We start from the raw sequence: 17,797 nt of genomic DNA, 5'->3' as shown, positions 1-17,797 counted from the left end.
TTTAAATAGTTCCTGGAAAAAAAGAAGGTTTTCTTACAGAAAGTGGTGGGCACGGATTAGTTAAAGGACAACAGAGTATTTCCCAAAGCAAACGGTGTTCTTACCATAACACTTGACGTCATGGATAAATAACTGCACTTTGAATGAGTTCAGAAAAACTGTTTCTTTTTATAAGCTAATTCAAGCAGCCAATAAAAACATGGAGTAGAGGTAATGTAAGTCTGCAATGCTGTCTAGATTATTTGACCAAACTTTTGGTTATAATGTCATTTTAAATTTCCAACTATATAAACCTGATGAAAGTAAGTCTTCAACTTGAATTACAAATGTTGTGGCTACACAGTCGTTTATTTTAGGAAGAACATTTTTAACTGCAGCTATTATATGACATGATGGTCCTTTGACAAGATCCGCTTATTACACAGCTTATTGAAAATGTAAAAAAAGCTGCTGTTTCGTAAATGATTCCTATTTGACTACGATACAATGTTGCCTTTTTACTTAAAAATATTCTTACTTTCTGTTTTCAGAAAAGAGAATTTAGGGTAGGTAACTGGCCTATAATGATTCTAGGGGTTGATATAATTTTATCTACTGTTTTAAATTGCTTTGTGATTAAAAGTGATGTAGAGAATTAAATAATTGTAGTAGTCATAGAGGTAGTGTAAGTCATAGTAAGCAGTATCAGTGTCATAGGAAATTTGGAACATGAGTGAGCAAGAAGGGTAAGATATTACTAGTCCAGGATTGTGAAAGTAATCTTGAACGTTTTCTTTCTCAAAGTTGCGGAAATACAAAATGACGGGATTTGCTTAGAAGAATTCCAAGAGTTATAAATGGCTCTTACACGATTTGGCCTTGTGGAAACGTGTGGTAGAGAGCGAGAAGTCATTTATTGTATGTAACATATTTTTCAAAACGATGGAGGTTTTCTTTCAGAAAGTGGCGGGCTGAAAATAATAACAGCACAACAGAGTGTAAGCTGTTCATAGGACATCATTCGACGTCATGGAAAGTAAGTTAATTTTAAGGAGTTCTGATTTCTGATTTGTCATGTTGTATGGGTTTTTAAACACAATCATTTTGATTGTGTTTTTTTTTCCCCGCTGTTATATGATGAATACCTTCAAGTCACTGCTTCTAGTGAAATTTGATAAATTCTGAGAACAGCAAAAATAAACCATTTAACATGTATAATTAATTCTGTACTTTTTGTATTTATGATATACACTTAGAACTGTGTAGTAGGCATGGAGAAGCTGAGGCTTCTGTAAGTGTCAAAGTTGTTGCATACAGTGCTCACATTCTACGTAGTCTTTCATATGATAGACTACATTTCCACAATGAGATACCTAAGCAAAGGAAACACAGGTGATGTGATTGTGGAATGAGCAAAAAAAATTGCACGTTTTTCAATTACATTACCTGTGTTTCCTAACATTACACATCACATTGGGTAGATAAGGTTTAGGCCTGTTCCAGGAGATAGAGGAGGTCTGACATTTGTTGAAGAGTGCAGTGCAGATGAGTCACTTCGTTGGTAGGCCTGCACATGTATTATCTCCTATGTACTTTTCAAGAAGCCTAAATTTCATCTGCAAAACTGAGTAGGACTCACCTGAAAGAAATCTGTGGATAGGCTACACCTTATCAGCATCTAGAAACAATCATTTAAAATGTTAAGGGCAGTTTTATGAAGGCTGTGTGCCTCTTTTGCGCCGCTGTTCCTTCACTTTTGTGACGCAGCAGCAGTGTAAGTGCACCATTTTGCAAGATAGGCCTCAGTTCATTTCCAGCAAGATACCAACAGTTTAAAATGTATATAATTAGGACTGTGTAGGGGGCATGCAGAAGCTGAGGCTTCAGTAAGTGTCAAAGTTGTTGCATGCAGTGCTGCACTTCTGCGTACTCTTTCATATGCTGGACTACATCTGCACAATGAGATACCTAACCAAAGGAAACACAAGTGATGTGATTGTGAAATGAGCAAAAGAAATTGCACGTTTTTCAAATACATTACCTGTGTTTCCTAACATTACGAATCACATTGTGCAGATGAAGTTTAGGCCTGTCCAGGGAAACAGAGGAGGTCTGAACTTTGTTCAAGAGTGCAGTGGACATGACTCACTTTATCGGTAGGCCTGCACATGTATTATCTCCTCTGTACTCTTCAACAAGCCTAAATTTCATCTGCAACCCTGAGTAGGCCTCACCTGAAACAAACGTCTGGATAGGACACACCTTATTGCCATCCTGAAACAATCATTTAAAATGTTAGGAACAGTTTTATGATGATTGTGCACCTCTTTTGCGCTGCCATTGCGTGCCTTTTGTGAGACAACAGCAGTGCAAAAGATGCACCATGTTCCAAGATAGGCCTTACTTCATCTGCATCAAGATACTGTTAGTTTAAAATGTATATCTTTAGGACTGTGTAGGGAGCCTGGAGAAGCAGAGGCTTCTGTAAGTGTCAAAGTTGTTGAAAAACTGTTTGTCCTTCAATCTTTTCCCTTGTCTTTTCTAATTTTTAAATACATGTTTTAATATTTTTCAAATGTTTGTTCTCTCTTTCACAGATTGAAAGTATAAAAATAACAAGTGACTAAGTTAACGACAATTATAAGGTAAATGTTTTGTACTCTTTTCGTTACATTTCTATCACATTTAACTACTATTAGTTCCACTGCTTCATTTCTTTAACCCTCACTTTCCTGCCTTTGCTACTTCCCTCATTCCTTTCTCTATTACTTACTTACTCTACTCCTTCCACTCCTTTTCTCAGTCCCTCTCTTCTCATAGTTCCTCACTCTTGTTCACTCACTCCGTCTCTATTACTCTTAGTGTCTCTGACTGATCACTTTTTCACTACTTGTTCATTATGCTTTCTCTGTGTAATTGAAACACACTAAGGGGCATATTATGAACACAACCAATAAAATTATTGCTGCTTTTATCGGCAGAAAACTGCTTCAAAAGCGGCTTTAGCGGCAGTTTTCTGCCACAAAAGCGGCTTTAGCGACACATTTCTGCCGATAAAAGCTGCAAAACTTTTATCGCCTATGTTGATAATATGCCCCTATGTTATTTACATTTCTTTGCTGTTTCAATTATTCCTTTTCTGTTACTTCTTCTTTTCTGCTTTCTGTTTTTTTCTCTCTGTTATTCCACATGTTTTAATCTTATTTTGAACATTCACTCACATTCTCTAAGAAACTCTTCTTTGTTATTCTTCTACTCTCCTTTTTTTCTTTCACTTCCTTATCTATTTTGTTTTTCACAATTATACCCTCTTCCATCTTTTCTTCGGTAAATAGATCTATTAAACAGTATCTCTGGTTTAGTCCCTATAGCTGTCTTTCTTTTAACATTACTCTCTGTTTACTTCCCTTATACTTACTCTTCTTTTTTTTAAAAAAATTTTTGGGTTCGCTCCCGGTTCGCGTACCGGGTAGCGAACCGGGAAGCGAACCAAAAGAAATAGAGGTAGCCAGAGTGCTAAACATTCTAGCAATTTTTTTTATAAAGGGGAGGTAGTTCTGAAAAGAACTTTTTTTTTAATGTTTTTGTTGTTTTATATTTTTTTTTATTTTTCTGAACATTTTTTGTTTTTTTTGTATTTTTTGAACAATTTTATGTTTTTTTTGGTTTTTTGGGGGGGAAACAACGAAAAACAGGCATTAGAAAGGGCTCAACAGGAGCAAAAAAAAAAAATCTTTTTTGGGGCATTTTGAGCACTTGTGGTTTTCATATGCTCTGTTTATCAAATTGATACTCATGTTTGCACATGAGAGTAGGTTACCACAATAAAGACACACTATCTTCATGTGCACAAAATTTTCTTGAATGTTTGGCACTGTTTCCCGTGCCTCTGGCCCGACAGATTTACCTGTGCCGATGTTCTGGCCACAGGAGTTGGTGGGTTGTCTTGGAGGTCACGCATCTCTGCCATGCTGTAATTCAGTGGATGCCACCTCTGCATATGATGGTGCATAGTATAGTTGCCGAGGCTATACTTTTTATCTGTGCCTCTAGATAAATCTTCTTTGCATATGAGGCATGTCACATAGCGAGCATTCACTTTTTTTTGTCCTTGAGGAAAAGAAAAAAACTGCCAAATAAAACTATTTTTGTGGTGAGATATCCGGGGCTCCTCACGTAAAAACTGTCTTGGCTGTACTTCCTCTTCCTCTTCTTCGTCCTCTTCCTCCTCTGTGTTGGGAATGTACTGTGTAGGTGGTCCTCTCTTCCTTGGTGGTGGTGGTGGTGGTGGTGGGGGTGCACCAGCTGCAGCTACTACTGAAGCCATTTTCTACTAAGCAAAATAGGTCTTCCTTTCACAAAGTTGAAAGTCAGAGTGAGAAAAAAGGTGGGGGCTTTCATCATTTTGGAAAAAAAATAGTTCTAAACCAATGAAAAGTGTTATTTTTAGGTCACATGACCTAGCTTTACATCATTAGGAAACCAAAAGTGAAATGAACCAATGAAAAGTTTTATTAACAAGTCACATGACCTGTTACGCTTACGTTACGCGCTGCGGGCCGCGCCCCGGATCGCTTCCGGGGAGCTGCGCATAGCGCCTCGGTTCGCGTACCGGAGAACTTCCAGGTGCGCTAACGCGGCGCGTCATAAGACGCATTACGCGACAACGCGATACGTCGCGCTTCCGCGACGCGTCACGATGTTGATTTCTAACGCGGCAGTTCCGCTAACGGAACGTTTACCGGTTCGCGTACCGAGTCGCGGCACCAAATTGAGCTAACGGGAAGCTACCCGGTTCGCGGACCGGGAGCGAACCAAAACATAATAATACATTTTTTTTTTATTAATAAACATATAAAATATATTTTTTGATTTAAAGAAGAATACATTTTAAAGCTTTTGATATTTGCTATTAAAAAACCATTGAAATTCACAGAAGAAACCATAGGTTATAGACCATATATAGTTAGGAATTAGCATTTACAAAACCTTGAAAATTCACTGAAAAAACCATAGGTTATAGACCATATATAGTTAGGAATTAGCATTTAAAAAACCTTTTTTTTACTCACACAAAACCATTGAAATTCCATATATAGTTAGTTGTACTAACTATATATCGCGCACCCGCAATCCACTGCTGATCATGTCACATATTACATCATTCATGACATGGTCAGTGACATCACTGATGACATCACTGATGACATCTCAAATGACATCACTGATGACATCACTGATGACATCTCAAATGACATCACTGATGACATCACTGATGACAACATCCAGTGACTGTATGTTTCTGTAAAGTTAAAATATGTCTTACATATTGAAGAATGAGTGGATTTATAAGTGTCTGGATGAAGGATTTATTAGGTGCATGACTGACTGTATGAGTGACTGATTAAATGTGTCTCACTGAGTGCATGGGTTAGTGACTAAACTGTTTTAATTTGTGCATCATTATGTCTGTTGTTCTGTAAACTGCTGCATGTGTTGATCAGTAGCTATATGAGTAACTATATGGGTTATTGGTTGATTGCCTAAGTATTTGTATGGGAGACTGAGTGTGTGTGTGGGTGGCTGGGAGGTGTATAACTCTGTGCATAGATGTGTGAGCCGTTGATTCACTAGATGTATGGGTTCAAAAGTGCACGTGGAAACAGCTGTATGGGCGGTTGACTGTGTGCATGAGTGTATTGGTGAGTGAATGGATATCTAAGTGCTACATGTCAAAGTAAGTACATATGTAAAACACAGTACATGTGAGAGTTGACATATATAAATAACTATGCATAAGAGCCAGTGAATGTGTGAGTGGCTGTATGGATCATTGTGAACTTGTATCAGGGATTGTATAAGAGAGTAAATATGTGTTAGTATATGTTTGAATAAGTAAGGTGTGTATAACTGTATAGTTGAGGAAATGGATGTGAGATTGATTCTTTGCATGACTGACTAGGTGTGTGAGTAACTCCATGGATGAGTGACAGTCTGTGAGTGTCTGTTTACACTGAGTGTATCTAAGTTTTTATTAGAGTCTGAAGAGATTCATCGTATTATCACATGACTAATGTCATCAGTGATGTCTTTTGAGATGTGATCAGTGATGTCATCAGTGATGTCATCGGTGATGTCATTTGAGATGTCATCAATGATGTCATCAGTGATGTCATCAGTGATATCATCAATGATGTCATTTGAGATGTCATCAGTGATGTCATCAGTGATGTCATTTGAGATGTCATCAGTGATGTCATCAGTGATGTCATTTGAGATGTCATCAGTGATGTCATCAGTGATGTCACTGACCATGTCATGAATGATGTAATATGTGACATGATCAGCAGTGTATTGCGGGTGCGCGATATATAGTTAGTACAACTAACTATATATGGAATTTCAATGGTTTTGTGTGAGTAAAAAAAAGGTTTTTTAAATGCTAATTCCTAACTATATATGGTCTATAACCTATGGTTTTTTTCAGTGAATATATATATGCATATATATATACACAAAGCAGCATACAAAAGGGAGTTCGCCCAGAGTGACAGGAAACCCATAAAGGAAGGGCACATTGCATCACTTAGACTAGCACTCGGAATGAGGACACAAGCTCACTCTACCCTTTATACTGACTTGCAGCAGGTGTTATGGCTGCAATAGTTCCTGTACATCCTTGCTCTGTGGCCACGCGTGGTAGAATCAGCCACCATGCCCCGACTCTGTGCTGCAGTTTTAATGTTCATGGAGACGTGCGGCCGCCAACAGACCACCACCCTTCCTGTGTTAAACAAGAACAATGTGGCCTAACAGGTTGACCTCAAAGCTGGGGAACCAGGTTGGAGTCTCAGCAGGGATGCTCAACATCCTGTGATTATGGGCAAATCACTTACTCTCCCTGCACCTAACAGAAACAAGCATTGGCATAGCCAATATGTCTCGCCTTTGGGACCTTATAAGTATTTAGTGATGCAGCACAGTATCCTTGGTGCAATAACTTCAACTGTTGCATTGTTAAACACTTATAAGGTCTCAAATGCGAGACCTATTGGCTATGCCACCATTTGTTATGCTGAGGCACAAAACATTTACGTGCCTGAAGTAGTAGTCCAGGAGTAGTCTTTTATGTGCTCTTGCATGTCTTTGTGAATGAGCCCAAACACCCAATGTCCCATTAGTATAATAGCAAAGAGGCACACTACTTCCTGTTTGCACTAGTTTTATTTGAATACTCCCTTAATGCTTCCATTTTACTCCAGTTTTAAATTTTTGTGGGGCCCAGTTCTCAAGGGCACATGAGTACGTACTTTACATTACCATGTGCCTTTGATGATATCTGTTTTGGGGTTTAAGACACAATATGACATCATTCAACATAGTACACCTTTAACATATAATGTCAAAAAGATATAATAGTAAACTCACTAGCAATAAAGCAGTACACCTCTCGACCGTCCTTCTAAATACAGGGAAGTCGTGTCTACAGACGTCTTTCTTCTCTGGCCCTTTATAAATTTGTTCTACTTAGTGTACCCCAACAGGGACCTAAAATCACTTCCTCATGTTGTATGTCAGAGTATGGAGTACCACAATATCGTTCTGCAGAATATCAAATATCACAAATCGTCAAGGTTTATACCAGCTTATAGGTAAATGTACAATTTTCTTTCCTTCACTCCATATCTATTTACCCTGCTGATGCATGAATCATCAAGGTAAGCAGATGCGAAACCAAAAATCGTTAATCTACACTTACCTGCATATACTTAGCTTGATGATATCCTGCAGTCAAAATCACTGCAGGATGATATTAAACCCTGGATATTCTGGTGAAATATCATGACTAACCCTGGTCTTAAATCTACACTATGCTGACGGAACATCAGTGTAGCATCTAAATAAACAATATTCTCACAAGCTCTGAAAAAGCAATTTTACATGCTTAACAGCATTTAACCAATTCACAAAAATGAACTTTTACGATGAAAACATTAGGTAATGAGAGAGCTGATAATTTTGGGGTCCCCCCTAACCTAGGGGGAGAACCAAGCAGATGCCTTGAACACAAAGAGCATAAACAAAAAGCACATTTTGTTGAACTTCAGTGCAGTTCCACTGGTCGTCCCTAGATGTCCCTCACCAGTCAAATGCAAAACCATTGAAACCCTTTCCTCAAGCATTTGCATTTGACTCGTGAGGGACATCTAGGGACGACCAGTGGAACTGCAGCTTGATGTAAGAATAATTTCAATGCTTTGCATTTGACTCGTGAGGGACATCTAGTAACAACAAGGTGAACAGCAGCTCTTTGTAGAATTCTTTTGATATTGTATACTATATAATATTCACTGCCCACTGCTAATCTCATCCCATAATGCTTTGCAGGGCCTTTGGTTGGGAATGTTTTTTTGCCAATAACTGTGTTTGGGTTTGTCCTAAGAGGATGGGAGCACAACTAAATCGTTCAATAAGATGTGCTTTTTTGTTTTCAAGGCATCTGTTTGGTACTCCCCCTAGGTTAGGGAGGATCCCAAAATCATCACATCTCCCACTGCTTGAATTTATATCAGTGTCACTATTGTGAAAGTACTATACGCACTTTAGCATATAAACATAGAAATAATTATTTTATCATATTTAGTCATGTACAGAAAGTTTTTTGCAAATTTTGCACAGTACAGACAAGTACACAGTGTCATCAGCTACGCTACGTCTACATGTTGTGCTGCTATGCAAACTACGCCCAGGCTTAGTGCTACGTCTTACGCTGAGTGCCATATTCACAGACAGGGTGGCGCTCTGTGTGAGTCGGGCGGTCAAAGGCGCAGGCCTGAGGTGGTGGGTGCTCTGCACTGGAGGTGAGGGCAGGATGACTTGCTAGAGTCTGGGGGGCACTTCTGTGTGGGTACCTGATTATACTGGCCGTGTTTTTTTCTTTTCTAAAAACCTTTATTGGTCACCTGCACAAGTAACACAGCTGTGCGCCTACAACTGGGGGCGGTAGCATGTATTAAACTTTTTCTCTCAAGAGCAACACAGCCATTGAGCCGACAACCCGGAGGCCCGGCGGCAAATCAGGATCTCTTATAATCAAATAGGCAACTTGTGCACACTATGAATGTTGCAAAGTGATATCTTCTTTTCGTTTATCTTATTTCCACCATGTCCGTGCGATGAATCTTCCTATACCACAGGTCAGTATAATATCCACAATCCATCTAATGCAGCTCATCACAATTATAACATAACACAATCCACAACGGCTACAGCAACAAACCCGCCAAATAGAAAGGACCCATCCAAAAAAAAAAAACTAAAAAAGCAATTCACATCTCCTGCAATGCACGATTCCGGACCGTGGTGCCCTGCCCCTGCAATAAAACCAAACAATACACAAAAACTAATGCACTCCTCTGCGTTCTCCCCTATGCATCCACTGACACTTCTTGACTGAGCAGATACAATCAAAGTGGTTCCCAAATGTCTCTGGGCCTCGAAATCATGGGCAATTCTTCGGCATATGTCTCTAAATTATCTCGGCAATATACCAGGTATTTCAAACATAGCTCAGCCTTCGGTCTGCATCTACCCCCCCACACAAGCGCCACTCTCTGCGCCACAAGCAGCAGGGCCAGACGCACAGACTTGCCAACCACTCCTTTAATATGCGGCACACAACATAACAAACATATAAGTGGAATGCACTGAAGATCCACCGTCACCATATTATTCAAGCAACTCACCACCTTCTCCCAGAATTCCCATATTTTCTGACAGTCCCAAGCCAGATGCATAAAATCCGCATTTTCTCGGCCACAGCGCACACAGTTGGCAGATGTACGCAAGCCATATCCATACAAGCGTCAGTAGACCTGATGTATGTACTTGAAATGTATAATCTTCAAATTCACTTTCATGCTATGCGTCCCCGTCAGACCACAAATATATTTCCAGTCTGCCTCCGATATTGGCTCAGCTAAACATTCAGACCACCGCTCCCAGCTCCGGTCCCGAGCCTCCACGTTCTCGACCTTGATCATTTTGTACAATTTTGATATTAGACTCTTATTGCTAGAAGCAGTGAGGGCATATTGTAAAGATGTCAACGTGGGGGGTTCCTATGGAAAGGTGTCATAGTGTACTTTGATCGCGTGTCGCAGTCGATGTATTGCAAAGCGGAACAGTAGGGACGGGTTGCTAACAAAATCTAGATCTTCCTGCATGAGGAACAAACCATTCGGATAAACATCGGGCATGTGCCAGAGACCCGCCTCATGCAGCAAGCGGAGCGACGGCGTCTCCTGTGTCACAGACAGGGCAGCATGATGCTCCAGGTACATATATGCTGCAGAGAGCGGGAGCTTCTGCACCAGGTGCCCTATCCTCCACCAAGCAGCTATGGTTGCATCCACTGCATTAATTTCCGTCTTTTGAGTACCACGATTTCGGTGAGTGATCACACCGCGGAGAGGGATCGGGCCCGCATCACCCTCCTCCACCACGACATGTGGGGTATATGCGTGTGGTCTGTACCAGTGGTAAATGTATTGGGCCTGCGCACTCAGGTAATACACATAACAATCAGGGGTCTCAAACCCTCCCCTCTCGTATCCCTATGTTAGGACCGTCCATTGCACACGCGCATGCTTGCCCCCCCATGCTAACCTGATCAACTGACTTCTGAGAGACTTAAAGAATTGCAGCGTGAGCACTATTGGGATGTTAAGAAAGAGGTAGAGGAACCGTGGCAGTAACACCATTTTTATCAGAGCAATGCGATCCGCCAGCGACAGCGGCAATGCAATCCAGGCATCCACCTGGCTCTCCAATGCCGAATATGCCCGCCCATAATTTTCCCGGACCACTACCTTCGGGTCACGATGAACCCATACGCCCAGGTATTTCACCGGGTCTGCAGACCATACCAGTGGGAATTCCAAGTCGGGACAGACAGTGGTCGTTGTCAGTGGTATCATAGTTTATACAGAGACCAGGCAGATGCCCAAAGCGCACGTATTCTCTAAATATGACGACAGTTATCTAGCTGGATCACGAACAAACAGGACCATATCGTCAGCATATAGCGATATAGCCACCGGTCATAAATTAAAATTAAGTGCTGCCTCCCGGTGTCTCTGTTGAACCAAACACGCCAGTGGCTACAGTATCAATGCAAATATCAGCGGCGATAATGGACACCCCTGGCGCGTGCCTCTCCCTATGTGTACCTGGTCTGATGTGATACCCCCTATACGCACTTCCGCACTTGGCTCTGTATATAACACTGTTATCCATTGCAAGAGCATTGGAGGAAACCCCATACGTCGCAATACAAAATATAAATGCCGCCACTCAACCGAGTCGAACGCCTTGGCTGCGTCTAAGACGGCTCTAAGACATGAAACATAGAGAAAACTGTTCGAAGATTATAGGATGTGGATCTCTCAGGTATAAAACCCGATTGGTCTGGCAGTACCAATTTTTGCATCAAGGGCTGGAGTCTGGTCACCAGTATCTTCGCCAGAATCTTGGCTTCTATATTAAGCAAGGACAGCGGGCGGTACGAGTCACACCTCTCCGGTGGCTTATCTTTTGAGCAGAGTGATCATTAATGCTTCCCTCAGTGATGGAGGTAATTTCCCGGAATCATAGGCCTCCGCATACATCTCAAGGAGATGCGGCTCCAGGATATCCGCATACTTCTTATAAAACTCCACTGTTAATCCATCCGGACCCGGTGCTTTACCATTAGCCAATGCCGCTATCGCATTTTTTACAACCTGTTCATCTATCGGCAAACAGAGGTATTCACGGTGAACATCAGAAAGCCAGGCACACGCTATATCTTCCAGGTAGTTCTCAAACTCCACCTTCGCCACCTGTCATCGCGACCTATACAAGTTAGCATAGAATTTCCGAAATTGATCCAATATGTCACCCTGATCCAGATGTTCCCCTCCTAGTTCATCTACAAGTCTATCTATCCACGGTTGCTCACTGCGCTCTTTTATCTTAAATGCTAACGTGCGCCCGGGCAGGCCTCCCTCCCCATATCGAATAGCTGTGTGCCTTCGTGACAGATATTTTATTTCTGTGTCTGTTAATTCCTCAAACCTTTTGAGTAGCTTCTGCAATCCAGCCAGAGTGTCTGCTCTGGATTCTGCCTCATAATCGCGCTCCAAGTCACGTAATGTGTCCTCGGTGTTCCTCAATTGAGTGCGTATATCCCTCAATATGCCCGCCGCTGTGCCGATGCAAACCCCCGTAATGGTTACCTTAAAGGCCTCCCACAACGTAGCAGCTTCTGCGACAGTGCCCTTGTTTAACTCAAAATATTGTATAATATCCTCTCTCACCGCCGCTTCGTATATGGGGTCTAGCAGCGCCTCCGATTTCAAGTGCCATGTAAAAAGGGGCGAATAGCTGCTGGAAAGCTGACGTCTAGTTGCACCGGATTGTGATCCGACAACGTACGGGCTAGAGGTGTGATTCCCTTCACCCAGTCTAACTCCTGTGTCCCCACTAGCCAATAGTCTAGTCTCTACCAGCTGTCGTGTGCAGACGTCGCATGGGTACCCTCCCGCACCCACGTCGTACATCTCTGAGACCAAATTCTTCCATCAAATTAGACTCGTAGCACATTAGGGGTACGGCGGGATATAGGATTAGACTTGTCTAGTTCTGCATTCAGGTACGTATTCAAATCTCCCCCCCCCCCCCAGAGGACTGGAGTGTCCGGCCAATCTCTCAACACCCCACACACACGAGTCACACAGGATGTATCGTCTATTATAGAGCCATACATGTTTACTATTGTAATCAGTCGTCCACTGAGTCGTCCACACACAATAGCACATCTACCCTCTGCATCCGCATATGTATGCAGCGGCTGAAACTCCACTCCTTTCTTGACTATTATCATAACCCCTCTTGCATAGGAGGAATACGACACGGCCAACCGAAAGCATGCCCATCTGTTCGCCACACCACTATCTGTGCTGTTGGTTAAGTGCGTCTCTTGCAATATAGCAACATTTACCATATGGCGATTCAGATATGCTATCACTTGCCTCACTTTTTTAGACAAATTCAGGCCCCTTACATTCCAGGTTAAGAATCTGCAGTTATTTACCATCATTTCCTGGACATCTCTAAAACATAGCAACGTATTCAGTCACCGAGAAGCAGTGCGCCCGCTGGTGCAGCGCCCCCACAGCCAGTGCAATCGCTTTGACTATCTCTATGTACATACAAAAAGACGTGATGTGAAACTAAAAAACTGAAAAAACCATCCCCCCACTCAACTCCACCCACCCCCTCCTCCCACATCAACCTCCCAATTAGGTCGAGACAAAAACCCATCGCCCACCCTCAAAACTACAACTAACTCCATTCAGTTTCGACAATTGGGGAACACCCGCTAGGGGAGGTGGTTCAGCAGCGAGTATCCGCACTGGGGTGCAGTCGCCGAACCTCAACAGCCAGCCCCCTATACGCCTTGTATCAACATACCATGATGAATATGCAGTATTGTCATCCTTGGAGCATCCAGTGTTCAGTGTCTACTAGGTCCCATGCCGCACCAGGTCGTGCAAGTATACTTTTATTACCATCAGGACATACTCATTAGACCCTTCCGCTCCCACATCCAGCTGTATCATGGCGGGGTAGTCGTGTATCACTAATCGGCGTCATCCAGCCCAGACTCCACAGGCGTTTCATCTGTGCGTGCTGTTTTGGCCTTCCCTTACAAATATGCTTTGTAAATTTCAACGCTGATTTTGCATCCGTAAAGAAATGGGACTGCTCCTCATGTGTGATCTTCAACTTGGCCGGGTAAAACATAGCGTACGGGACAGAGGCTTCTCTCAGCAATTTTTTCACTGGCACAAATTCTTTCCGTGCCGCCTGCACCCCTGGTGTGTAGTCCAGAAAAAAGGACAACTTGTCACCTTTATAGATTACCGGGTCCTTGGCCCTCGCCTCCCGCAACACAGCGTCTCTATCTGCGTAATTCAAGAGGCGCGCTATAATTGGGCGCGGTGGCGTGCCCGTCTTAGGTCGCGGTCCGAGAGAGCGATGCGCCCGCTCCACTATCATCACGGTGGAGAGCACAGAGCCAAATAGTTCACGCAGCAACTCCTCTACAAATTTCTCCATTTTGGATATGGGCGTCGACTTCGACAAGCCAAGGATGCGCACGTTGTTGCGTCGTGAACGCGCTTCCAAATCTTCATTTTTCAGTCTTATAACGTCAAGGATCTTTTCCATTTGTAGTATCTGTGTTCTGGATTCGGCTTGCCCATCGTGTGTGTCGGAGCCTCGGTTCTCCATAACATCTAGCCTGTGCTTGTGCTTCTCCACGTTCTTTTTAACCATGTCCAATCCGGTCGCCAGCGCATCTATCTAGCTGTCTATCATTTTCATGCAAGCTCGAAGTTCCAGCAAAATTGGCCTGGTGTCATCTGCTGCAGTGTCATCTGAGCCCTGAGCACCTCCTGAACTCCCATTCCATCCGCAGCATGGGTAGTGCGCTTATTATCAAATTGTAACTTGGCCTGCCTGGGTTCCGACTTTCCCATGACGAACACTGGAGTCGCAGTCACCACAGCAATGTCCCTAGGTGTGTGGTCAGCCACTTTACCCCCAGTATCCACTTCTCACGCCGCTATTGTACTCGTCTATACCTAGATCGGTGCTGCCTAAGAAAAGTAGTAGGTGGCACCCAGGCGTATGTCCTCTAGCGTCAGCCAATTTAGGTGCACTCCATAGTTGCAGGCTAAACTCCCATGTATCACCACAGCCCCTGGCAGGAATCCAGGTCCGGTCCACACCCCAGGGGGACAACAAGTACACACCGAAGAGCTAGCCCCGGCGCCCCGACAAGAGACCAGGGGGCATATTACCAAGCAATAGCGATAATTATTGCTATTGCTTGGTTAGAGACAAAAATTTACCGCTGAGCTGCGGCTATTTTTATCGTAGATAAACCTTGGTATTACCAAGGTTTATCGCAAATGCGATAAAAAGCGGCCGCAATGCATGAATATCGCTGAAAAGTCAGCGATATTCATGCATTACCGAGCTAAAGCTCTTAGCCATGTTATCCACCTCCCATTGGATAACATGGCTAAGAACTGCTCAGGGCAGGTGTTAGCTTTTGGAGATATTCGCGCTTAGCGCGAACATCTCCAAAAGTTGGTAATAGGAGATAGCGATGTTAGCGACTGTTTCCAGTCGCTAACATCTTGGCACGACCACTTTGCATGTCATTAGTGATAAATATCACTGACATGCAAAGTGGGGCCCAAGATGGTCGCTATCTCCTGCTAGCTGTCGCTAACTGGTGTTAGCGACAGCTAGGTAATAGGGAGATAATTTTATCTCCGCTTTCTTGGCTTTTAAAGCCAAAAAAGCGGAGATAAACCCCCTTGATAATATGCCCCCAGATGTAGTATACAGCGCCGCGCTCCAGAGTAGAGCAGGTCCCACCTCTCTCCGGTCAGCACTCCCGCTGCCCCCGAACTCCTCCGGCCAGTATAATCAGGTGCCCACAGAGAAGTGCCCCCCCAGCCTCTAGCAAGTGGTCCTGCTCTCACCTCCAGTGCAGAGCACCCACCACCTCAGGCCTGCGCCTCTCACCGCCCGACTCACACCGAGCGCCTCCCTGCCTGTGAATATGGTGCCCAACGTAGAACGTAACACTAAGTCTGGGCATAGTTTGCATAGCAGTACTACACGTAGCTTTACGTAGCATAGCTGATGACTCTGTGTACTTGTCTGTACTGTGCAAACATTGCAAAATAATTGCAAAAAGCTTCCTGTACTTGACCAGATATGATAAAATAAATATTTCTATCTTTATATGCTAAAGTGCATATAGTACTTTCACAATGGTGAAACTGAAAAATTAGTAAGCAGTGGGAGATGTGATGATTTTGGGATCCTCCCTAACCTAGGGAGAGTACCAAACAGATGCCTTGAAAACAAAAAAGCACATCTTATTGAACGATTTAGTTGTGGTCCCATCCTCTTAGGAAACACCCAAACACAGTTATTGACAAAAAAACATTCCCAACCAAAGGCCCTGCAAAGCATTATGTGGTGAGATTAGCAGTGGGCAGTGAATATTATATAGTATACAATATCAAAAGAATTCTACAAACAGCTGCAGTTCAACTGGTGGTTACTAGATGTCCGTCGCGAGTCAAATGCAAATGCTTGATGAAAGGGTTTCAATGGGTTTGTATTTGACTAGTTATGGACATCTAGGGACGACCAGTGGAACTGCAGCTTGATGTAAGAATAATTTCAATGCTTTGCATTTGACTCGTGAGGGACATCTAGTAACAACTAGGTGAGCTGCAGCTCTTTGTAGAATTATTTTGATATTGGATACTATAATATTCACTGCCCACTGCTAATCTCGTCCCATAATGCTTTGCAGGGCCATTGGTTGGGATTGTTTTTTTGCCAATAACTGTGCTTGGGGTGGTCCTAAAATGATGGGATCACCACTGAAGTTCAACAAAATTTGCTTTTTGTTTATGCTCTTTGTGTTCAAGGCATCTGCTTGGTGCTCCCCCTAGGTTAGGGGGGACCCCAAAATCATCAGCTCTCTCATTGCCTAATCTTTTCATTGTTAAAGTTCATTTTTGTGAATTGGTTATATGGTGTTAAGCATGTAAAATTGCTTTATCAAATCATCTGAGAATATTGTTTATTTAGATGCTACGCTACGTGATTAAGCACAGTTTTGTTACTGTACTATGTGCAAATTGCAAAGTGCGAATTAGTACAAACTTTGCATGCTCTGTCAGCCCAGGGTTACGTAGCACCACAGTGGCCCAGGTCCAGCCGGCTCAGCTGTGTATTACCCCATCAGGGCACCTCCAGCTTCGCTCCCCGGCATCAAGTTCACCGCTGATCACTCTTCTCCAGAGGCCTCCGCAGTCCCTGCACAGTTCCCGGGGGGCCGACCAATGTCACCGGTCAGACGCGCTGGGAGACGGAGCAGGCCCTGTCTCTCTACAGGCCTCCACCACGCCACTCTCTCTCCAGGCCTCCCGCACGTCGTGAACAGGTCCAGCCCGCGGACACTGCTCCGCGACTCAGTCACCGCCAGCAAGGGTCCCAGAACTGCCGGCCGCCACCTGGAGCCAAAATCCGTCCCGGCCACACAGCCCCACACTCCAGGCTGCGCTCAGCCCCGTGGCGCCATCTTCTCCGACAAGCCGCGCTCTCCTACGGGTCACGGAGCATCGGCAGCGACCCAATTTCTCCGACACCAAAGCAATTATTACACACAGCGCCGTCCGCACAATGCCCTGCGGTGATTTTGCGGCGTACAGGGGCGCTGAAAAAGGATGAAATTGCAGGATGATGTTGTCAGCGAGCGGAGCTCCCTCAACAGGCAGCCATTCCGCTTTGCGCTGAAGCCACGCCCCTGGGGGGTGCACAGTTACGGGCCGTGTTAGTCACTCAGAGCGGGGGCTGTTATTGCTTTAGTGTTTCACCTGTCTGCGGCACGCAGTCCCAGTGCAAGCAAGTGCCCCCCAAACCAACCCTGCAGCACAGTCCCCAGCAGTTAAGTACAATGTGCCAGTTATTGCGTTCCCGCTATCATGTGCAGATTGACCCTGGCGGTTTAATGCGATGCCCGCCAATGCACCTCCGGATATACCAATAATTACTGGGCCTTCCCGCTACCAACCATGCCCACAGTTCTGGTGTGTAAGGAAAGTTCGAGCCCCCTTATGCTGTTGGTCGGCCCGCAGCCCTGCCCAACTGTCGCAGCCCTCCGGGCGTGGGAGCG

The sequence above is a fragment of the Lissotriton helveticus genome, chromosome 1_2, assembly GCF_964261635.1.
Source record: "Lissotriton helveticus chromosome 1_2, aLisHel1.1, whole genome shotgun sequence".
NCBI lineage: Eukaryota > Metazoa > Chordata > Amphibia > Caudata > Salamandridae > Lissotriton > Lissotriton helveticus.
The sequence above is the reverse complement of the archived record's forward strand: the minus strand, read 5'-3'. Positions refer to the sequence as shown.